Source organism: Geotrypetes seraphini, chromosome 4 (assembly GCF_902459505.1).
Source record: "Geotrypetes seraphini chromosome 4, aGeoSer1.1, whole genome shotgun sequence".
NCBI classification, from domain to species: Eukaryota; Metazoa; Chordata; class Amphibia; order Gymnophiona; family Dermophiidae; genus Geotrypetes; species Geotrypetes seraphini.
Window position 1 is genome coordinate 76,960,424 of NC_047087.1, and position 24,656 is coordinate 76,985,079.

The following is a 24,656-nucleotide window of genomic DNA, read 5'->3' on the forward strand; positions in this document are numbered from 1 at the left end:
CTTCGGCCGATTTGTCATCGCTCCTCCCTAGGTGGTTCGGAGCTTGTTCTTATTTGTTGCTATCTTGAAGATCATGTCAACCTATTACAGTAGCTTGAACAGTTTAAATGTTCTGATTTAATCAAATAGCTGTATATAACTTTGGTTTATAAGCCATTGGCCTCAGATGCTTAGAGGGGCATAATCAAAACAAACGTCTAAGTCTGTTTTGGGCCTAGGGCGCTAGTCGGCAGCGTCTAAAGTCCATTCTCGAAAAATACATCCCCTCCAATTTTTTTTTTTTTTAATAGCTTATTTATTTATTATTTTAAAAATTTTTATACCGTTTACAACTAAACAGTTAACAAAGTGTACATACATAATCTTAAAACATGTTAAAAGACATACAAAAGGTCTTAAAATTCATATTTAAAAGATGCTAACGTAGGTTTACATAAAACACAAATCTTAAAACTGTCCAGACCGCTAGTACATCTATCTTTATACTACATTCTCATCCCCAAAAATTGTCCAAGTCCCAATGCCTAGAACAAAACCTTTTGGATGTGGGAGGGGCCAGCAAAGTGATGGACTGGCCACCCAGACATGGCAACAGAGTACTGGGGCACCTTACTGGGCAGTGCTGTGAACTTTACAAAAAGGATGCCACATAAACATTTCACCACAATTCCCTTGCAGGTCATGGTGAGTCCCACAAAACACCCTCTAAACCTACCATACCCACCTATCTACAACCCCAATAGACCTTATGGCTGTAGGTGCCACCTATATGGCAGTACAGTAGGGTTGTTGTTGTTTTTTTGTGGACTCACATTTTCCACCATGAATGCAGTGGTTAGAGTGGCTAATGGGCCTGGGTCCTCCTCTCTATGGTTCACTAGCCCACCCCCAGACTATTTAAGCCACCTCTGTGCAGCTGTACTAGGCTTTCCTATGCCAGGTGCTGATATTCTGGAAGCAGGTATGTACATTTTTATTCTGATTTTTATGGCGGTTTGGGGGTGTGGTGGGTCAGTGATCACTGGGGGGGGGGGAGTATGTGAGGTGTTTGTACTTTGTGCCTGCAGTGGTTATCTGGTCACTTTGGATACCTTCTGGGCATTTAGACCTGTTTTTAGATTGCCTAAGTCACAACGTATAAATTCCATCCAAGCAGCCTCGTAAAACTTTCAATTATCCCTGCAGTACGACTAAGTCTAGGTCGGCCCACATCCCGCCCACATCTTGCCCTAGCCACTCCTCCAAAAACACCCCTTTCATCTCTGGGCGCACAGCGGGATTAAGAGGCCTAAAAACCTGTTTTGATTATCAACATTTGGATGACCTATCTTTTAAGACGTCCAGGAGCCAATTTGGGCAGTTTTTTAAGATGTATTTCTGTTTCGATTATGAGCCCCTTAGTGTATATCTGGCAGTGTCAAAATTAATTTCATCCTGTATACAGTCGTAGGATATGCTATTAACTTTTTAAAAAAGTGGTCTTAGCACTAAGGCCATTCCCATGTACTAGGGCCATTTTTCCTGCTTAAGTTAAACGGTTGCTTTTCTATTTTCTGAATTAATGGCCATGAATTTTCGCATTAGTATGAGAGCCCCTACTGCTTCCTAGTTTGTAGGTACTAAGGGACCGGATTCTACAAACGGTGCTGGTATCGGCGGCTGGCTAAAAAAAACAAATGCTGATCGTGCAGAGGCGCTGTTTGTAGAATTACGGCTACCTCAAACATAGGCGCAGGAAATGTAGGCTAGGGTTTTCGAGGCCTACGTTTTCAGCACCTATGGCTTGACATGAATCACATCTACAGAGGCACCTAAAGTCATTTCTAGCATTAGCTATGCCTACATCTAGCTTAGTCATTCTAAGGCGCCCCCGCAAATGCAATCTAGGACCTGATTTTGTAGGTGCCTCTAGACGCCTACATTTTTATTTTTAAATTATTTTTAAACGACTTTGTCACGTATATTATGCACCGTTTATATAATATGGGCCTAATCATGGACAGGTGCCACTTACAGAATTGCGCCTAGAAAGGATCCTAGGCTCTGGAAATGTAGGCCAACAGACCTACATTTATGGCACCTAGGGTCATTGCAGAATCTCAGCCAGTGGGGACTAGTGACGTCGAAGCCTGGTGCCGCCCCTAAACACACCCACTTCTGGGTTTTGGCAACACTTTTTTAAAAAAATCCAATTTAATTGGTTTTTAAATTATTGCACCACTTAAAACCAATTAAAACACTTAGGGCAGAATTCTACAAACGACGCCTGTATTGGCGGCTACTTAATAAATGATTGCCGATCGTATGTCAATCATGTATGTAACAGAGCTGTTTCTAGAATTATGGCTACCTTAAACATAGCCAGAGTTTTTGAGGTCCACATTTCCAGCGCCTATGTTTGACATGAATCACGTCTAAGGAGGTGCCTAAGGTAGTTTCCGGCATTAGCCATGCCTACTTCAACCGTAGGCGTTCTAAGGTGTCCCTGTAAACGCGATTTAGGTGCTGGTTTTGTAGGCGCCTCTGGGCACCTGCACTTTTGTTTTTAAACAATTTTAAAATTGCTTTTACATGGTTTTGCTGCTTAAGTTAAGGTGCTGTTTATAGAATATGGACCTTAGCGGCTTTTTTGAGAATTTGACCTAAGGGCTCATGTGCTAATCACACACTAATCAATTAGCATGTGGCAATGTGGTTGCACTGATTAGTGCAGAACATGCCTACTCTCTATCCCAACCCACCCCCAGTACTAAAAAAAAAAAAAAAAAATCAATTTTTTAGTACGTGAGAAGCACATTCCGATGATAAAATTACCATGGAACACTTGAGCGTGCCCTGTGGTAAGGCATTTTGAGCAGCAGTAAGCACACATTAGTGTTTACCAAAGTGTACTAAAAGGACCCTTAAAAATGGTGTCCTGAATAAGAGAAATGAAATTAAGAACTTTAACATACTCTATACTACTGGAAATTCTTGAGATGCCTATTGTTGAAAGCTGAATATTGGTCCCACGGACTTTAAGACTTACCCCCTCTTTTACAAAGATGCCCTAAGCTTATTAGCGTGCGCTAAATGCTAACGCATGCATGTTATCCTATGGCCACATTAGCAGTTAGCACACACGTCGATTTAGTGCACTAAACTGCTTAGAGCGCCTTTGTAAAAGAGGGCCTAAATTCCGTTCTCTACGTGCAGGCAAGACCTAAAAAGAATTACTATTACCTCTTTATGACCCTATTAGCCGTGAGCATTTTTGAAATGCAGAAAGTGAAGAGAGAACTGGGCTTAATAGCATTATTGGGGGGACATTCTTGAGGCAGCCGCATAGGCGAAACATGTCGGGTGAGAAGAGTCCCCAGCCAACACTGAGGAAGCAGCACACAGATATAAAACATTGTTATAAAACAAGAAAGAATAATGAAAGTATTGAAAATTATTTAATTCATTGATGCATATAAAAAAAAAAAATAGCAAAACAGCTGGTCAATGAAGAGTGCAGAGCAGCGATTATAATTTCAAAGTCATTGCAAATGCAATGCATATTTTCCCGATGGTAAAAGAGATTATCAGTTAGAAAAGCACAAAGAACAAGTGATTATATACTAAATATCAGATATCTTTATGGTACAAGATTAATCAAAATACAGCCTTATTATTTGATCTAAAAATAGTACTGTATAAGCTGTTTTGTGAAGCTGCACCTTTATTACTCACAATTGTTTTGAATTTAATTCTCACAACTGACCATTTTGGACACTTGACATATTTACCTTTTCTGACAAGTACAAGATCTCCCTCACATGCCTCCCAAGTTCCCTCTATGTGATAAGTTGTTTAAAATGGAACACTGGTACTTATCACGTTGCTGTGATGAGGTTTGGAGTTCCCTGTCAGAATCTTTCAATACTGCAGTAATAATATTAATAATAACATTTATTACATTAATTGTCTGAACATTCTCTCGTCAAGGTTTCTGAATCTGTGCGCAGAGGAGCGTGAGGAATGGCCTATGAATCAAACTATAAAATACTGAAAAGGTCAAAGTAGTACATACAAATTACTGTTATCTTTCACACAACATTAGAGACACTATTATATTACTATGCAAGTACCTCATCCACATGACAAAGATTGTAATGAGCACAGGAGTACCTCGAGATCGTAATACCTGTACAGTCCTAATTAAAATATAGTTTTAGCATTTACGGGCTTTTTCTGTAATACTGTATTTCTTTTCAGTGCATTCCTCATGGTATAATAAAAATCATCAACACTATAGAGGTCAGGACAGAAGCATTTCAATTAAAATGCCCAGTTCTTTTTGCTTCTTTATAAATGAAAATCCAGAAAAATGACCTAATTAGCCCCCTTTTATTAAGCTGCAGTCGAGGGTTCTACCGTGGCCCAGAGTGCTAAACGCTCCAATGCTCATAGAATTCCTTTCTTGAATTCAGACACAGTCTGGAGACTAATCCATGTATCTAACACCCTTTCTGTAAAAAAAAAAAAAAAAAAAAATGTCCTTAGATTACTCCTGAGCCTATCATCTTTTAACTTCATCTTATGCCCTCTCATTCCAGAGCTGGCTTTCAAATGAGACTCTCCTCATGCGTATTTATGCCATGGAAGTATTAAAATGTCTTTATCACATCTCCCCCTTCTTCCAACATATACATATTGAGATCTTTTTTGCAATAAATTTTTATTGAATTTTCAAGAACACACAAATAGGAAGAAAGAAAACAGTCAGGGCCACACACGTTGTTTCTTTACAGTGGCCCCGAAAACAGTACACAATGTCCAAACCCCTCCCCCCAACCCAAACCAGATTACATATTCAACAAGTAGCTGCGGGCTCTAGGAGACGTGTTGTCCCAAACAGGCGACCAGATCTGTAGAAATTGCCACCCATATTGAGACCTTTAAGTTTGTTCCCATATACCTTTTTTTTTAGTTCCAAAATTTTTTATTGAAATTTTATATAATACACATACATTCAAACAGGAGAGAATATAAATTCTGAAAAGCTTGTTTATAAACTAAATCATCACAATGCAAAGGGTATTCATGAAATTTCTAAGAAGAACTATCCCCAAACCCTCCCATCCCATCCCATTTGCAGAGAGTGAAAAACCACACATACATACATATATTTATACTTATACATACATACTTATCCATTCTTTAATAATACTCAACCATGGTCTAAATATTCTTGTATAGGTAACCACATTCTTTTAAATTTAACCTTCTTGCTTCTCTTTTCCATTATGGTTGCCTCATATTTACCAATTAAGCAAATTGAGAATTGAAAAGATAACAAAAGGCGCATCTTTCCATGTTTTTAGAATGGTTTGAATTGCAACAGCCGTAAGTATTGCTATTAATTTCTTATTATCACTAGTCATATCAGCAGAAGCTTCAAATAGATTGAAAATTACACCCGCATATGTCAAAGAAATATCCATATATAACAGTGTTTGAACATGACTCCACACCTGTTGCCAAAAAATAATAAACCATGGGACAGTAAAATAACATATGATCTAGTGTGCCTTTTTCATGACAACAAGACCAACATAAAGGGGAATATTCAGAGTTAAACTTATTTAACTTAATGGGAGTCCATACTACGTGTCTAACCACAAAAAATAGAGATTGTTTCATAGAAGCAGATTGACAACATTGGAGGCGCTTGAGGAATATAAGTCTCCAATGATCATCAGTTATAGACATAGTTAATTCACGTGACCAAATGTCATGTAATCCATCTGTATTTCATTTTTGTTGTTCCAGTTGTACTAATATTTTGTACCAATTAGATGCTTCATTACCTAATCCCATAATCCCTTTACACAGTGAAAAAATGCTTGGTTTAGAAGATTTTACTGGGATTTTTAAACAAACAATAGCATGGCAAAATTGTAACCACTTGAAGCTATGTGAAAAGCTAACATGATGATTTGCACACAACTCTGAAAAAGGATTTCAAACAATCTGATTGTAATATATCTGACATTGTGTACATACCCAGTTACACTCACACTAAAGATGGCACTATTTAAATCTATTTCATTTAAGGTTGGGAATCATGTTACACAACTCTCCAATGTTTTACCCAACCTCCAAAATATCCAGCATTCCCCTCCGTAGAATTACAGATTTTAAAAAGAAATGGGATATGCATGTGGGATCTCTAGCGGGGTGAAGTTTGGAGGGTGGGCCATTAGCATGGGCAGGCTTGATGGGCTATGGCCCTTTTCTGCTGTCATATTCTATGTTTCTATGTAAATGTAACAAAATGTGGCCTCAGGTACATCTCCTCCACCCTTAGTAGTGTTCAATATCGGTGGGAATACTGGTATTTTCATTGCTCTTTGGCTCACATTCTTTTTTGCATTTATTTAAGTAAACTTTTTTTAAAACTTTAAAACTTTTTTTATCCACCGTGCTCTTTTTAGAAGTTTCCTTGAGATTATTCTATTTAAAAGTGTTCAAATAAGTTATATACTTAGCTTATCATGCTACTGGGTTACATGATCCGACATGTTTCGCAACAATTTGCTTTATCAAGGATCCCCCAGAGCCATTGTGTCTACCATCTTACTCAAGGTTTTTTGCACGGTGGATAAAAAAAGTTTAAAAGTTAAAAAAAAAAAAGTTTATTTAAATAAATGCAAAAAAAAAGAATGTGAGCCAATGAGGAATGAAAACACCGGTATTCCCACCGATATTGAACACTACTAAGGGTGGAGGAGGTGTACCTGAGGCCACATTTTGTTACATTTGAAATATATGAGAGTATGTTTAACAATTTGTAATTCTATGGAGGGGAATGCTGGATATTTTGGAGGTTGGGTAAAACATTGGAGAGTTGTATACCAAGTTCCAGCTATTCTTTTCATATAATGCGTTTTCTGTCAATGCAGATATTCCCGTTTACCCAAAGAGGGCATAAGTTTGATCTTCCAAAAATAATATCTAGTTGACAGTCAATTTCAACAAGCACCCTCTGTATCGCTGTTTGGCTGGCCCGGATCTTTTCTCCGATGTCAGAATTGACGTTGGGGGGAAGGCTTCTGGGCTGGTGGCGTGCAATCACTGCACATGCCTGGCCCTTCCCGGAGTTGCGGGATTGGTGGGGGATAATTAAATGAAGCTGGTAGGTGGCAGCTGGTGGCAGCAGGCAGCAAAGAGGAATTGGAGGTCAGCCCATGTACCCCCAACAGGCGGTCCGTGTACTCCCTACGGTCCGTATACCGCAGGTTGAGAAACACTGCCTTAGGCTAATAAAATTACATAAATTCATCTTTCTGCTTTGAGCGGAAAGATGCGGGGCCAATGAGGGGAAGGGGATGAAAAAAGCAGGGATAGTAAGGGAACGGGTATAAAAAAAGGTACTTCACTTAGGAACAGGGATGAAAATGGGGGGATGGTGAGGGAACTGGGATGAATCTTTGTCCCCCGTGTCACTCTTCAGGCAGTGGCGTAGCAAGGGCAGGTAGTGCCTTGGGCGGTGGCACCCTTTTGTTCCCTCCTCACTCCTTCCACGTGTGCTTTAGGCATCCAATTTAAGTAGCTAATGAGCCAATTAAGGGTCTTAACAAGTGATAATTGGTACTTAGGCGTCCAAAGGACGTAGACACTACTTTGTAGAAGCAGCCACAATTTCATGAACGCCTATGTTTAAAACTCGTGCCTAACTCAATAGACATTGGTATGGAATGGGCTTGGTTTCCGGCACTCAATTTGAGCATCCTTTGATTTATTTACATAACACTGTGCGACCTAGGGCATCCATATGATGCCTATAATGTAGGCAAAAGAAAACCAGGTCTACTTTTGAGCTTAGTTTGGGCTTCAAATAGATCTGAGTTCTATGAACGGAACTTAGGCACTCTTTGGACGTTCTTCTGGAACTTAGGCATAGTTTGGATGTCCTTAATGTGATCTGCTAAATAGCTCTCTGGGTTTTTAAGAACATAAGAATTGCCACTGATGGGTCAGACCAGTGGTCCATCGTGCCCAGCAATCCGCTCCCGCAGTGGCCCTTAGGTCAAAGCCTAGTACCATAACTTGAATCTAGCCTTACTTGCATACATTCTGGTTGAGCAGGAACTTGTCTAACTTTGTCTTGAGTCCCTGGAGGGTGTTTTCCCCTATAACAGCCTCCGGAAGAGTGTTCCAGTTTTCCACTACTCTCTGGATGAAGAACTTCCTTACGTTTGTACGGAATCTATCCCCTTTTAACTTTAGAAACTGCCCTCTCGTTCTCTGTATCTTGGAGAGGGTGAACAACATGTCTTTATCTACTAAGTCTATTCCATTCATTATCTTGAATGTTTCGATCATGTCCCCTCTCAGCCTCCTCTTTTCAAGGGAGAAGAAATCCAGTTTCTCTAATCTCTCACTGTACGGCAACTCCTCCAGCCCCTTAACCATTTTAGTCGCTACTAACCTCCATATGGGGAGCACGACTCAAACAGATGGTATTGGAGTCCACTAGGGATCAGGCAATACTGGACCTAATACTCACCAATGGAGATAGTGTCACAGAGGTTTCAGTGGGCGAAGCGTTAGCCTCCAGTGACCACAACATGGTGTGGTTTCACCTCAGGAAAGGTTTCACTAGATCAAACATATCCACAAAGGTCCTTAACTTTAAAGGTACTAAATTCAAGAGCATGGGAAATTTCATCTACGAGGCGCTGCAAAACCAGGACACAACAGATAGTGTGGAGGTACTGTGGTCTACTCTAAAATCTATACTACAGGAAGCAACCAACCTCTCTATAAAAACAGTGAGTAAACGACGGAGAAATAATAAACCTCAGTGGTTCTCCACGGAGATCTCGGAACTCGTGAAACAGAAGAAAAGAGCATTTGTATCCTACAAACAATCAGAAAGACTAGAAGCTAAAGAAGACTATCTGGCGAAATCTAGAACTGTCAAAACAGCTGTCAGAGATGCCAAACTTTGGATGGAAGAGAATCTAGCAAAGAATATAAAAAAGGGGATAAATCCTATTTCAGGTGTGTTAGTGACAGAAAAAGGAACACAGATGGGATAGTGCTCCGATAAAGCCGAACTACTCAATGAATACTTCTGCTCAGTCTTTACCTGCGAGGCGCTGGGATCTGGTCCACAACTGCAGGCAAGGGAGAGCTCAAACGACCCGTTCCGGAATTTTGAATTTACCACCGGCAGTGTCTACCAAAAACTATCAAGGCTCAAAGTGAACAAAGCCATGGGACCAGATAAACTACATCCCAGAGTACTTAGGGAGTTGAGAGATGTCCTTGCGGAACCGTTAATTACACTCTTCAATCTTTCCCTGAGTACAGGAAGAGTCCCATTGGACTGGAAAACAGCTAACGTCATTCCGCTGCACAAAAAGGGATGCAAGACGGAGGCTGAAAATTACAGACTGGTAAGTCTCACATTGATAGTGTGTAAACTTATGGAAACGTTGATTAAACACAAATTAGATACGATCCTAAATGATGAGAGACTAAGGGATCCCCACCAACATGGATTTACAAAGGGAACGTCCTGCCAATCCAATCTGATCAGTTTCTTTGATTGGGTAACAAAAAAGCTAGATATGGGAGAGTCCCTGGATATCGTGTACTTGGACTTTAGTAAGGCTTTTGACAGTGTCCGACACTATAGGTTATTGAACAAGATGAGTTATTTGGGATTAGGGGAAACATTGACGGCATGGGTTAAAGACTGGCTCAGCGGCAGACTTCAGAGGGTGGTGGTAAATGGTATTCCCTCCAAAACATCGGAAGTGATCAGTGGAGTACCGCAGGGCTCGATCTTGGGTCCCATCCTATTTAATATCTTTGTAAAGGGCCTGCCTCATGGACTTTGAGGCAAAATTGCATTATTTGCAGACGACGCTAAACTGTGCAACATAGTGGGCAAAAGCACAATGCCCGACAGCAGGACCTACTCTTACTGGAACAATGGTCCACAACTTGGCAAATGAGTTTTAATGCCAAAAAATATAAAGTTATGCACCTTGGCAGCAGAAATCCATGCAGTACTTAGACTCTGAATGGTGAGACCTTAACAAGAACTGCTGCAGAACACGACCTAGGAGTAATCATTAGTGAAGATATGAAGACTGCCAATCAAGTAGAGAAAGCTTCATCCAAGGCATCTGAAGAAGTTTTGTCAGCCGGAAGCCCGAAGTTGTAATGCCGTTGTACAGGTCCATGGTGAGACCTCATCTGGAATATAAGAACATAAGAACATAAGCCCAGCAGTCCGCTCCCGCGGCGGCCCAAACAGGTCACGACATGTCTGAATCCCCAGAGGGGGTCCCCTTGCCACCCTGGTTTCCCATTTAAGTCCTAGCTTCCCATCGAAGTCCTAACCCTCCAGTCTTGCACATGCACGACCTGGTTGGGTTTCTATACTTATTACCTGGTTAGCTTTCTATACCTGTGATACATCCCAGCACCTCTCTCAGTATCCCACGATCCCTTTATCCCTCAGGAATCCGTCCAATCCCTGTTTGAATCCTTGTACCGTACTCTGCCTGATCACTTCCTCCGGTAGCGCATTCCAAGTGTCCACGACCCTTTGGGTGAAAAAAAACTTCCTTGCATTTGTTTTGAACCTATCTCCCTTCAGTTTCTCCGAATGCCCCCTCGTACCTGTTGTCCCCTTCAGTCTGAAGAATCTGTCCCTATCCACCCTCTCCATGCCCCTCATGATCTTGAAGGTCTCTATCATATCTCCCCTGAGCCTCCTTTTTTCCAGAGAGAAGAGCCCCAGCCTATCCAACCTCTCGGCGTATGGGCAGTGTTCCAGCCCTCTTACCAGTTTGGTTGCTCTCCTTTGGACTCTCTCAAGTACAGCCATGTCCTTCTTGAGGTATGGCGACCAATATTGAACGCAGTATTCCAGATGTGGACGCACCATCGCTCGATACAATGGCATGATGACTTCCCGCGTCCTGGTTGTTATGCCCCTCTTTATGATGCCCAGCATCCTGTTGGCTTTTTATGAGGCTGCTGCGCACTATGCAGATGGCTTCAGTGATACATCCACCAGCACACCCAAGTCCCTCTCAAGACCGCTGTCTCCCAACAATGCCCCCCCCCAATTTGTAGTTGAACAACGGATTCTTTTTCCCTATATGCATGACCTTACATTTTTCCACGTTAGAGCGCATTTGCCATTTGTTTGCCCAGTCTTCCAGCTTGTCCAGGTCCCTTTGCAGGTCCTCACACTCCTTCCTGGACCTAACTCTGCCGCACAGTTTGGTATCGTCTGCAAATTTTATAACCTCGAACTTTGCCTCCTTTTCTAGGTCATTGATGAATATGTTGAAGAGTAACGGCCCCAGCACCGATCCCTGTGGCACACCGCTCGTGACTCCCCGCCAGTCAGAATATTGGCCCTTTACTCCGACCCTCTGCAGTCTACCCGACAACCAGTGCTTGATCCATCTGTGCACATCCCCTCCCACCCCGTGGTTCCACAGCTTCCTAAGCAGCCTTTCATGTGGCACCTTGTCGAAAGCCTTTTGAAAATCGAGGTAAATGATGTCTATGGGTTCCCCATTGTCCACCCGACTGCTTATTCCCTCAAAGAAGTACAGAAGGTTTGTTAGGCATGACCTTCCCTTACAGAATCCGTGCTGGCTTGTTCTCAGTAGGCCATTTCTCTCGATGTGCTCGCAAATGCCGTCCTTGATCATAGCTTCCACCATTTTCCCAATATTGTGTTCAATTTTGGAGCACAAAGAAAAGAAGAATCCAACGTAGTCTGCAGTGAAGCAAGCAGCAAGCAAAAAACAACATACAAACTGCAGATTATGTACAAGATGCAGGCGTTGTTTATTAAACCAATAAAAATGCAGTAAAATATACAACCTTATTACCAACCAAGGGACCCGACACGCCTTCCTCAGGGGTCTATGGTGGTTAAGGTATGAACCGAACTGCAAAAAAGATATCAAAGTTCAAAGGAGACCTGAGAGACTGGAAAGCTGCACTTTTCCTTCAATAGCCATTTTACAGATCTTGGGACATAGTTCTTAAGCAGTCCTGAGCACCATATAGAACTTCTCATACAGAGGATGGCAGAGAAACGTTAGCAGTATGCAGGAACGAATACAGCTCACAGCTTGCAGATCTCAATCTGCTCCTGGTCACCATGGCAACCTCACTGAGCAACCACAGCTGAGTTCAATTTTGGAGGCCACATTATCAAAAGGATGTGCTGAGAGTGGAGTCAGTTCAGCGAATGGCCACCAGGATGGTCTCAGGACTCAAGGATCTCCCATATGAGGAACATCTAGGTAAGTTGCAGCTATACTCTCTCGAGGAACACAGAGAGAGGGGAGATATGATAGAGACGTTCAAATATGTAACTGGCCGTATTGAGGTAGAAGAAGATATCTTTTTCCTTACAGGACCTACGGCAACAAGAGGGCATCTGTTGAAACTCAGAGATGGGAGATTTCATAGCAACACTAGGAAGTATTTCTTCACTGAAAGGGTGGTTGATCATTGGAATGATCTTCCACTTCAGGTAACCGAGGCAAGCAACATGCTCGATTTTAAGAAAAAATGGGATAGCATGTAGGTTCACTTTGTGGAAGTGCTTAGTGGGGAGGGTCCTTAGACTTGGGCCAGTGGCCCTTTTCTGCCGTCATATTCTATGTTTCTATGTTTCTCTGGACCCTTTTGAGTAGTACTGTGTCCTTCTTCATGTACAACGACCAGTGCTGGATGCAGTATTCCGGGTGGGGAGAATGATAACCTTCTCTGATCTGTTCATGATCCCCCTTTATTAAGCTCAAAATACATTTAATAAGGCACCGGATAAACGGGGCACATCAAAACAGATATTGTTTGGACATCTAATTCTCACCTAAAACCTGATTCTCTAAAGGACGCCTAAAAGTTTAGACACCTAAACAGTGCTGAACTCTGCTGAGCGCAATTCTACAAAGGACGCCTAACTTAGGCACCTAAACGGCGCCTAACTTTAGACGCATTTTGCAGAATCAGGGCCAAAACCTTTAAACATAAAACATGATAAAATGGTATTAAGTTAAAGTCCTTAAAGTTTCATGTTAAAATAAAACATAGTCAGGTGATCACTCTCTGAATTACTTCCTCATGACTGGGTTCTCCTTCTCTCCTGCTTCAAGCTGTGGATCCAAGGCTGGGTAACTCAGACATCTCTCTCTGAATGACACTCCCAAAATACTCTCCAAATCACATAATCTCTCTGGCATTTAGCTCAAGGACATAGACGTCATGGACATTTTACTCCAACAATCCAATCTCATTAAAAAAATCTCACAGTAGTATGTAAAAGCATCAAGGAAAATTAACAAAACAGTCATCTGACTCCTTACTATGCTTGTAGGATATGCTGTATCATGGTCCAGTCCTTCACATCACAATATGGACAGTTTTGTAAAGTGAAATGCACAGACCTGTCAAGGAATAGTATCAGATGCCTTGGTGAATTGTGAACCCTTTAGAAGCTCAAACTGAGATTAAGGTGGGTTCTACTGCTCTCTTTTTCTTTTTTCACAACTAGAACTTTTCTATCCATAGACATTCCCCTAGGTCTGCCCTCCTCTTTACTCCTAGTGGCTTGTCAAAACAGTTCACTTTTCACATAGCACGTTAAAAGAGCTTCCTGCTGCTTCTTAGCCTGGGACTTTCTTAGATTTAATCCACGGTGGGTAAGTACTCCCACACACACAAAAAGCCAAAAGCTCTTTCAATGCAAGGATTTTTATAGTTTTCTCTAAAATCACAAGATGGGAACACCCTCTGGAACTGATGTTCCCCTAGGCCTACCCTCCACTGCAACATCTTAAATACACATGGAGATTAGTAGCAGGCTCCAGATTCTTCCTCTAAAAAAAACTAGAAGCAAGTTGATTTTCTGCTATAAAAACAAAAAATGCTGTCCTGTATTTTAAGAAATCTTGCAGGTGGTCACACTCTGTGGCTGGCAGCTGAGATGTATCCTTGGCAGTATGGACAGAACAACTGGGCAGACTGAATAGGCCAGATGGTCTTTTTCTGCAATGGATTGCAATGCTATGCTAGTTTGGACAAATACAGTAAAGTTTAAAAAAAAAAAGTGGAAGTGAATTTCAGGGAAGAATTACCAGTATGCTATGCAACCAAAGGCATATTACTCACAAGAGTCAATTACGTTAAATATCCTCATAGATTTGTTATTAAAAGAAAATCTGGGATGCCGAGTAAGCAGAAAGCCACAATGAAAATCTTCCAAAGACAGCAGAGATGCATCCTGAGAAATATAAAAGGACTTTTACAAGGATGGTAGATTAAATTATAGAGGCTATCTTATATATCAGAACGGAATGCAATTTCTCAGAATGTGAAAGCTTAGTAAATTAGTCAGGTTTTGTTCAATAAAACTTAAGAATGGAAGCCATATTTCATAGAATCCCATTTTATATATTAAGTAGCACTCTTTCTTGTCCACAGGCAATGATTCATAGGTAACTTCCGTTAAAATAAAAGAACATGTCCTCAAATACACTAGAACACTATTTTCAAAAGACGATAATACCCAATCAACTTCTCATTCATAATGATTTCAAATGAGCATTGAATCTATTACATTTTGGTGTCTTTTGTCATTCCATGGTCTCTGGTTTATTGCTGTGCAAATATTTTAACAAGTTTCCTATTCTTTCAGATAAAAAGTTTTGGCCCCTCCCTGTTTCATAAATAGAACTACAGCCAGGCTATTCATTTCGGGGTCGATATTGATGCCTGTGTTAAGTAGCAGTTTTTAAGCCACTGACTGATGTGGGATGAACTTAGCCTGGATATTTAATGCCAGATCATGTCTGTGTACCATCACTGAATTTTTGGGTTACAGTGGTCACCTGGAGGCTAACCATGTGTTGGCCAATATTCAAATTGGTACGTGGTTAGCTGGTGGTTAAAGTTAGGACAGCCTTTTTGTTATACCCAAGCTCCACTCTGGCAATAACCAGTCAGTAATTCACACATTTCAATCACTATATTGAAAACAAAATCATTTTCCCTACCTTTGTTGTCTGGTGACTTTATTTTTCTCTGCTTTCAACTATGTTTCCACAGCCTTCTTGTCCATTGGCTGGTTTTCTCTCCATCTTCGCTTTCTGCCTTGCATCCATCTTTGGCATAACATTCAATTTTTCTACTTTCTTCTCAAAATCTATTTTTCCATGTCTTACCTTCCCTCCCTATTTCCATGGTCTGACATCTCTCTCCTTCCCCTCCACTGTAACATTTCTCTTTCCCTTCCTCCTTTATGCCCCATGCAGTCCATCTCCCTTCCCTTCCTCCTTTCTGGACCCCTCCCAGTTCAATATTTCTCCCTCCTTTCCACCAGTCTAACATTTTTTTCTCTCTTCCTCCTGCAAGCTTCTCCTCTGGTCCTCCTTCCCTCCCTCAACCAACATCTCTCTCTCTCTCCCTCCATGAGTCCAACTATTCACTCTCTGCCTTCTCCCCCTTCCCCAGTGTAACATTTCTCCTTCCCTCCTTTCTGTCCTCCCCATCCATCTTGCCCTCTCCATGAGTCATAAGAACATAAGAATTGCCACTGCTGGGTCAGACCAGTGGTCCATCATGCCCAGCAGTCCACTCACGCGGCGGCCCTCTGGTCAAAGACCAGCTTCCCTAACTGACACTAGCCCTAGCAGCGTACGTCCTTGTTCAGCAGGAACTTGTCTAACTTAGTCTTGAATCCCTGGAGGGTGTGTTCCCCTATGATAGACTCTGGAAGAGCGTTCCAGTTTTCTACCACCCTCTGGGTGAAAAAGAACTTCTGTACGTTTGTGCGAAATCTATCCCCTTTCAATTTTAGAGAGTGTCCTCTCATTCTCCCTACCTTGGAGAGGGTGAATGGTCTTTATTTCTCTACTAAGTTTATTCCCTTCAATATTTTGAATGTTTTGATCATGTCCCTTCGCAGTCTCCTCTTTTCAAGGGATAAGAGGTCCAGTTTCTCTAATCTTTCACTGTAGGCAACTCTTCCATCCCCTTAACCATTTTAGTTGCTCTTCTCTGGACCCTTTCGAGAAGTACCATGTCCTTCTTCATGTACGGCGACCAATGCTGGACGCAGTACTCCAAGTGAGGGCGCATCATGGCCCGGTACAGCGGCCATGGTGATTGTGATCCCCTTCTTTATTATTCCTAGCATTCTGTTCACCATTTTCTGCCTCCTGCACGTTTTCTTTCTCTGCCCTTGCCTCTTCCCTCGAGTGGCATCCCCCTTTCCCACTCCCCAACCCAACATGCTCTCTCCCCATGCACCATCTCATCCTCACCTCCAGTGTGTAGCACCTTTCCTTTCCCTCCCTTTCTGCCAGGTCCAGCAGTACCCCTTCTCCCTTCCTTTTACCTCCCCCATGTCCAGCAGTACCCCTTCTCCCTTCCCTGCTCCCCCTGTCCAGCAGTACCCCTGCTTCCCCCTTTCTAGCAGTACCCCTTCTCCCTTCCCTGCTCCCCCTGTCCAGCAGTACCCCTTCTCCCTTCCCTCCTCCCCTGTCCAGCAATACCTCTCTTTTCTATAGCCTAGCAGAAGCTCACTGTGTACTTTTAACTTAGTCACACAGCTGACACTAGCATTAGTTTAGCATTAGCTGCAGTTTCATCAAGCAGCCTCGGGGCATTTGCTAGGCCAGCCCTCCTCGCATCATCAAAGTGGGCCGGCCTAGCAAAGGCCCCACGGCTGCCTGATGAAACCGCAGCTAATCTAAAGCTTGCAGCAGCTGTGTGACTAAGTTAAAATCACACTGAGCTGCCACTGCTGGTCCGGAGGTGAGAAGAAGAGGAGTCCTGGCAGTGTATCGCCGGCAGAAGGCAGGAAGTCAGCTGACACCAGTGCCAGCGACTGGGGCAGAAGGCAGGAAGTCAGCTGACACCGGAGATCAGCGGAAGAAGGCGCTTCTAAGATTGCGTACAGACCACAGGCCGCAAAATAGTACCTGGGCCATGAGTTTGAGACCACTAATGCTGTTGGATGGCCAACTCAGTGAGGTTTAACGGGGCAGGAACCTCTCCTTCAGATGCCCTACAAAATTAGTCATTAGAAACAGGCAAATCTTGCCTCAGAATTTTTAAAGCTGCAAGACATGAAGCACTTATCTGAAAGCACACTTAGAATGAGAGCAATTAATGCAGAAAGTTCAAAGATTTACTGATTACAGCTGATTACTGGATAAAGGAAACAAGGAACTAAGATCAAGGCACTTTTGCTAGAATTTCCAATATGAATGCAAGCCATCAGCCTGATTAACAGTAATCAAAAAAATAATTAAATCTAATGGAAAAGAAACAGTAATACACTACCAAAATCTCACTAAAGTTTAGGTTCACAGAAAGCAACTTAGTTCAAATTTCTAAGTGGGAGGGTTAAAACTTTAGTCCAAAGTTTGGGCCAGAGGGTGATAGCATCAGCCCCACTGGACCATTAGGGACCCAGGGGAACCTCTAATTCAGTGAGCACTGGAAAAGTAGGAGTGTTAATTTGAAAATTAAATCACTGTGCACACTTTTCCACTTTAAAACTAACCCAATCTTGTTTTATTGCAGGCAAATTACAGGTACACTCTCAACTCTCATGATGATAAAGGGGATGGAACTTCTCTCGTATGAGGAAAGACTAAAGAAGTTAGGGCTCTTCAGATTGGAAAACAGAAGGCTGAGGGTGGATATGAATGAAGTCTACAAAATCCTGAGTGGTGTAGAATGGGTACAAGTGGATTAATTTTTTACTGTATCAAGATTTACAAAGTCTAGGAGACACTCAATGAAGTTACAGAGTACCATATATACTTGAATATAAACTGAGATCTGTGGGCCAAAAAAATGGCCCCAAAATGGGGGTCTCAGTTCATATTTGAGTCTACACTTCTCTAACTGAAAAAAAACAAAATTTGAACCTGGCTGTAGGGAACAGAGTCGTGGGTCTGAGGCAGGCCCTAAATGTGAGGCAGACAGCTGATTCCTCCCGGTGGCGGCCTCGGTTCATCCATGTTGTGAGGAGGCGGCGGCACATCTGGATTGTGATGAGCCTGCCTTCAGTCTTGGTCCCATTATACTGGCTGGCAATGAAGAAACCAGATGCTGTGGGGGCCTTCCCTCTTGCCAAGTCACTATAGGATCTGCTGGTCTCAATTCCGCCCCTCAAAATCAGGAAGTAACCAGAGAGAGGCAGGATCAAGATCGGCAGAGCCTATAGTGTGGCATCTGGCTTCTTCATTACCAGCCGGTTTAGCAGGACTGGGACCAAAAGCAGGGCTCATCGCAATCCAGATGCACCACTGGAAAACAGCATGGATGACCGCCACCATGAGGAATCAGCTGTCTGCCTTGCATTTCAGGCCTGCCCCGGACCCACAACTCCATTTCCACAGTCAGAGCCCCAGGTAGGTAGTGCTGGAAGTGGCAAAGGGAACATAAGAATAGCCTTACTGGGTCATACCAATGGTCCATTAAGCCCAGTAGCCTGTTCTCACGGTGGCCAAACCAGGTCACTAGTACCTGGCCAAAACCAAAGGAGTAGCAATATTCCATGTTACCGATCCAGGGCAAGCAGTGGCTTCCCCCATGTCTTTCTCAATAACAGACTACGGACTTTTCCTCTAGAAAATTGTCCAAACCTTTCTTAAAACCAGCTACGCTATGTACTCTCTCTTACCACAACCTCTGGCAACGCATTCCAGAGCTTAACTATTCTTTGAGTGAAAAAAAAATTTTCCTCCTATTGGTTTTAAAAATATTTCCCTGTAACTTCATCGAGTGTCCCCTTAGTCTTTGTAGTTTTTGACAGAGTGAAAAATCGATCCACTTGTACCCATTTACTCAGGAAGAGGTTAATGGGGAGAGATCTTGGATGGAGGTGGAGGGAGGGAGAGAGAAAGAAAAGAGAGAGATGAGGTGTTGAAGGAAAGAGGGGAGAGGATATGCAGGATGGAGGGGGCAAGATACTAGATACTGGCTAGAAGAGTAAAAATAAAGGGGGGAAAAGAAGATACTGGAAAGGGGGGGGGGAGGGAGAGTTAGCAAAAAAAACCCTGGATAATAATAGGATGAGGGAGATGGAAAGTTATAAATAGAAGCAGATAGAGATGCAGAAAAATAAATGGAGGAACACTTAAAGGAAAAGGGTAAAGTCAGAGATGGATATAGGAGAGGAGATGAAGGCCCTGAAAGAAAATTAGGAAAAGAAATAAGAAAGCAGAAACTGGGATAAACATGAATAAATAGCCAGACAACAATGGGAGAAAAAAAAATAATTGTATTTCTAATTTCATGAACAGAAAATGCAGTTTTACTATAAATTTATATTCCTTTTTATTTTCTAAAATGCAGAGTGCTGTTTCTCTTTCTCTGGTGTTGAACTGCATATGGCTTCTTGAGGTTTAAGTTAGATTTTTGTCTATATTTAAGTTTGTGGTTGTTTGTAGTTGCATTTTCATATGTAGGGCCTTCTTATGAATATGTTAGCTTTAGGATATATGCATCACAGATATTTGTATTATGTTTAGTGACTTAGGAGATAGCTGATGGGGAGGGAAGGTGAGCAGTCTTTATAGATTGGCTCACCATCATAACCCAAATTTTTATCCTCCAGTTTATATTCAAGTAAACCTTTTTCCCCCCCTTTTTGGAGGGAAAAAAGGATACCTTGGTGGATCGGTTTATATTCGAATATATATGGTAATGCTTTTAAAACCAATAGGAGGAAATATTTTTTCACTCAGAGAATAGTTAAGCTCTGGAATGCGTTGCCAGAGGATGTGGTAAGAGCAGTTAATGTAGCTGGTTTTAAATAAGGTTTGGACAAGTTCCTGGAGGAAAAATCCATAAACTGCTGTTGAGACAGACATGGGAGAAGCCACTGCTTGCCCTGGATCGGTGGCATGGAATGCTGATACTATTTGGTTTTTTTGCCAGGTATTTGTGACTTGGATTGGTCTCCGTGAAGACAGGATACAGGGCTAGATAGACCATTGGTCTTATCCAGTAAGGCTATTCTTATAACTGTTGGGGAGATAACAGAAAGAGTTATTGAAGCAAGAACTTCGCTACACATCCGCTAAACTTTCAGTGTAGGAGAGTAAAACATACAAAATGTGATACATCAGTGAGTAACCAGGTAATCATTGTAGTTAGACTAGAGGGAATTGCAGGAGCGGGTCATATAAATTGCTGACCTTCACTAATGGGATGAAATCAGACACCTATTTGTACACATACATAATGTCATTCACGGCTGAAGGGTAGGAATACATGAATTGATTCTATCTATTCATCCATTCTTATCCTTTAGCCTTGAATGATATTATGCATGTGTGCAAAAAATAGAGACATTATTGAGCATTTTATTTAACAATGGGTTTATAGAGAGCACCAAAAGTGCCCTTAAATAGTGTGTGTATTCTTTTTAATTCATATTTATTTATTTCTGTAGCAAGGACATAGGAGTCTGTACTCTAGGTGAATACCTCTGGTCATAAGCTGCTTGCAGAAAGATATCAATCACACCTTTCTGGTCCTCCTCCTTTACCAGTGGAGTATAGTGTCTTTTTCAGTTTTCCTTCTGAAAGCAAGCTCAGGAGTATTCTGATCTGCTCTATTTGGTTTTTATTATTTTGGAGTATTTTCTATCCATTTTGTGAGGCTTCAGTACCAAGAGGTAGCTCTGCCTGGGAGATGACTCAGATTTCACATGGGTGGTCGGCAGCTCGTAGGACGACCCCAGGTGTACTTGCTGAGCCAGCCTGCTTTGTGCATTTTGGAAACTCAAGGACCATTCCTCTGGGAGCTAACTCATCTTCTGATATATCAGAGGCTTGAACTCAGGTTGTGGGTCCCCTGTGTTAGTCCCTTTGGGCTTCAGGGAGCTGGCTATGTTTTTTTACTCCCCCTGTTGCGGCATGAGGATCTGTGGAGGGTTGAAGTAACAGTTTGTACTGTTCCAACTGGCAGCCTGAAGATCTCCAGTTCTGGATCCCATTCTGGAAGGATTTGAGGCAGAAAATCTGCTCCCTTCAGTCAGACTGCAGGAAAGCTGACACAGGTAGGCACCACAGCACAGCACAGTGAGTACAGCCCATTACTTCCTATAGGAAAAATCAGGGGTGGGGGTGGAGATAGTTCAAAAAATTTGATTTTAAGGGTTTTTTGGGCCAGAGATAGGGCCTCCTCCTTTCCCTAAATTTTTTAAACTTCTGGAGACCCCCCACGGGCAGGTTTTGGCACGAATTTGCTAGCTACGGTGGCCATCCTGAATTTTAAGTTATCTTTTTTCTACAGCCTCCATCTGTAAAACCCTTGATTTGGGTCAAAATCAACTGGGATGGACTTCTCCAGCTGTTCTGCCTCCATATCATGCCAGAATTCTCAAAATATTGTATTAAAAAGTGTCGGTCTGCTAATGCAGCCGTTTTGATAGCAAATTTTAAAAAAGGGAGCCATTCTGAAAAAAATCACGCATGCAAATGAGGTCGGTGGACAGCAGCTAAGATTCGCTAAATTTGCATGTGCCCATTGTTGGTGATAGTGATGGGCACATGCACAGAAAAAAAAACACATTATGCAAAATCAAACCCCCCCAAAACAACAACAGCTGATTCTCTCCCACTGCCAAACCCCCCCCCCCCCAGCAGCAGAAAACAACTCCCTCCTGCAGCAGCAGTGACCCCCCCCTGCAGTGGGAGATATGCTGATTTTCTCCTGCCGCTGACGCCGCTTTTAGAAAATGGCTCTGCAATTTTTAAGAATCCACCGGAGGGCTCATTTCAATGTTGAAGAGTCCACTAAAATGCGTGCAGACTAAACTGTCGGCAAACAGTTTAGCGATGGTGTTAAAGTTTTGAGAATCTGGGCCTCTGTTCTTAATGTGACCATGCATCATTCGTGGATCAGCTGCACTGGTTTCAGCACCCTCAGTGACTAGAAAGTTACATTAGAAGGAAGCCGAGGCCAGTTTGAGCAGCAGATGGAAGATGCTGCTTGTGCCTTCAAACATTTAAAGAGGTACACAGGGGAGCGGAGAGGAGAGGCGCTGGCACCCCATGAAGACTGCACCCAGGGTGGTCCACTCCCCTCCCCCCTTACTACGCCACTGGACCTATTCAATACAATACATGCCTAACTTTTATAGCACACAACTCAAAAGGGGCATTGGCCATGGGAGGAACATGGGCAGGTCAGACCTATGTCCAGAATTTGGCACCATGTTATAGAATGGATCAGTTATGCGACCAACTGCCATTAGTTGGGTGCCACCATTTAAACCAGGTTTCAATAGACAGTCACATGATTCACGTTAAGATAGCATTCTGCAAAGGGTGTTCTGTATAGCACGTCCTTTACATAATACTGTCTTAGTGCAGATCTTCCTGGCAGTGGCATAGCGGGGGGGGGGAGGGGCACTTAAAAATGCATTTATGCCCCTGCCCTTCTTGTAGAATCTCTTACAAAATCTCTTTAATAACGTTTAAAACAATTCATTCTAAACTGCCCCAATTTATTGATAAATATCGTATCCCATATGAGCCACCCCGTAGTCTTAGATCGTCTAATTGTAAATGCTGATGGTCCCCTCCCTTCGTATAATAGGAACCAAAAAGCATGACATTTTCTCAGTTGTAGCCCCACAACTTTGGAATACCCTACCAGTTCTTGTAAGAGAAGAAGCTAATCTTGAACGTTTCAAAAGCCTACTCAAGAGTCATTTATTTAAAGAAGCTCTTAACGTTTGATTTAAAATTTACAGTATCCTTTTAACTCCCTTAAGGAATCAAGCAGCAACGAGACCTTTCCTTATGTTTTTTTCCTTATTTGGCTTTCGTTCTTATCCAAATTGTATTTCTAACCCTCTTTCCTTTTGTCTCCCATCTGTCTGACTCTCTTATCCCCTTTTAATATGCCAAGTATTAGTTGATGTTTCTCTTTAATTGTTTTCTTTCTATATGTGTTAATGGTATTGTTAATGGCATTTTTATTATGTTCATGCTCTCTTTTTTCTTTTCTTTTTTTATATTGTAAACTCGCTTAGAAATTGGATAAGTGATCAAATCAAATTTTAATAAAACCTTGTAGTTACTAGCAGCGAGCAGGGCCTCCTACCCTCTGCTTGCTCTGGCTGAGCTTGCCCTCTGAGGTCACTTCTTGGTCCCACAAAGAGGAAAGGCTGAGGCTGGCATGAGCAGCAGGGGGTCACCTTGCTCACTACCGGTAACAATTTCAAGAAGTACAGAGGGCAGAGAATGCATTTTTAAGAGACACCCCCTCCCCCCACCCCCATTCTGGGGTGGAGGATAGATACCAGCGACACTGCCAAGTTGGCACCTAGGGCACTCTGTCCCCTTTCTATGTCGCTGCTTCCTGGTGCCTAACTTTGGGTACCACTTACTGAATTCCACCCATTACTCATCATTTATAAAATGAATCCTGAACTGATAGTTTTCTGGCTGCACATCCCTACAGCACAGTTTTCTCTCCTTTCCCTTCTTGTTTTTCACCCTGAATATATCTGTTTGCTTTAAAAAAACAAAGCATGATGAAGATTCTAAAGGATTTCTTATAACATATAGACCAAGATGATAGAACAAAGATCTGTAATGCTAGCAGGCATTGCTCTTTTCAATAACATTTCAGGCAGAGGAGAAAACATCCATTTAATATGCCCTGATACACTGATGGATCCTATGCGAGCTGCCTAAGATGCTTCATTATAACATGACAGCACTTCTGCTATTGCATTTCCTAAATCTCAAATTAACTGCTTTGTGAATTTGTCAACATTGACAGTGAATCTCCAGTGTTTCTATTTAAGAGAAAACAAAATATGAGGACAAATCTCTAGAATCAAGTTAAAAAAAATAAATAAATCTGGAAACATCTCAAGCCTTAACCTGAATAGGTATAACTAGGTGCATTGTGTTATCTACAATAAATCTGGAATATGTTCATGTCATTTCCTCTATGTTAGCTCTATGGAAAAATACTAGCAATGCCCCTATCAGTCAACACAGATATTTTACAGTTAGCGCACACTGCTTTTGGCAATTAGGACTAAATATACATGGAATCCAAATTTGAGCACCCAAAAAATGAGCACTAAGCACGATTCTATAAACCTAGTGTAAATCCTTGTGCCTAAATTAGGCGCCAATCTGCCTTATTCTATAAGACTGGATGAAAATTCTAGAAACGCCCCCATCTTGCCCATGCCGCTCCCATGGCCACACCTCCTTTTTAAATCTACATGTAAAATTTATACACCCATCTTTATCGAATGCCAACTAAAAAATTGCATGTGTAAATTCAAACTGTTTGAATTTGAGCCAATAATTGTAAGCGCCAATTATTACCAATTAACTGCTCTTTGTCAAACAAGTTGAGCACAATTATGGCATATGCCCAATGCGTACCAAATTCTGGCACACAATTTTAGGTGTAATATAGAATCTAGGGGTTAATATGTAGTAATTTGTAAAATCTTACCACACATTTCAGTAAATAGGGACCATTATAACTAACAAATGCTACTTGTCAAATAAAAGGAGATGGTATGCACTTATCTTGGTAAGCTCTTTTTCCAGTAAATAGGTGAGACATTC

General features: G+C 42.0%; 1 protein-coding gene across 5 annotated transcripts in view; it reads right to left on the reverse strand.

Moving 5' to 3' along the window:
* CADM2 (cell adhesion molecule 2) overlaps nucleotides 1-24,656 on the reverse strand; it is a 1,574,179-nt gene that overhangs the window by 332,536 nt on the left and 1,216,987 nt on the right. The window lies entirely within an intron of this gene.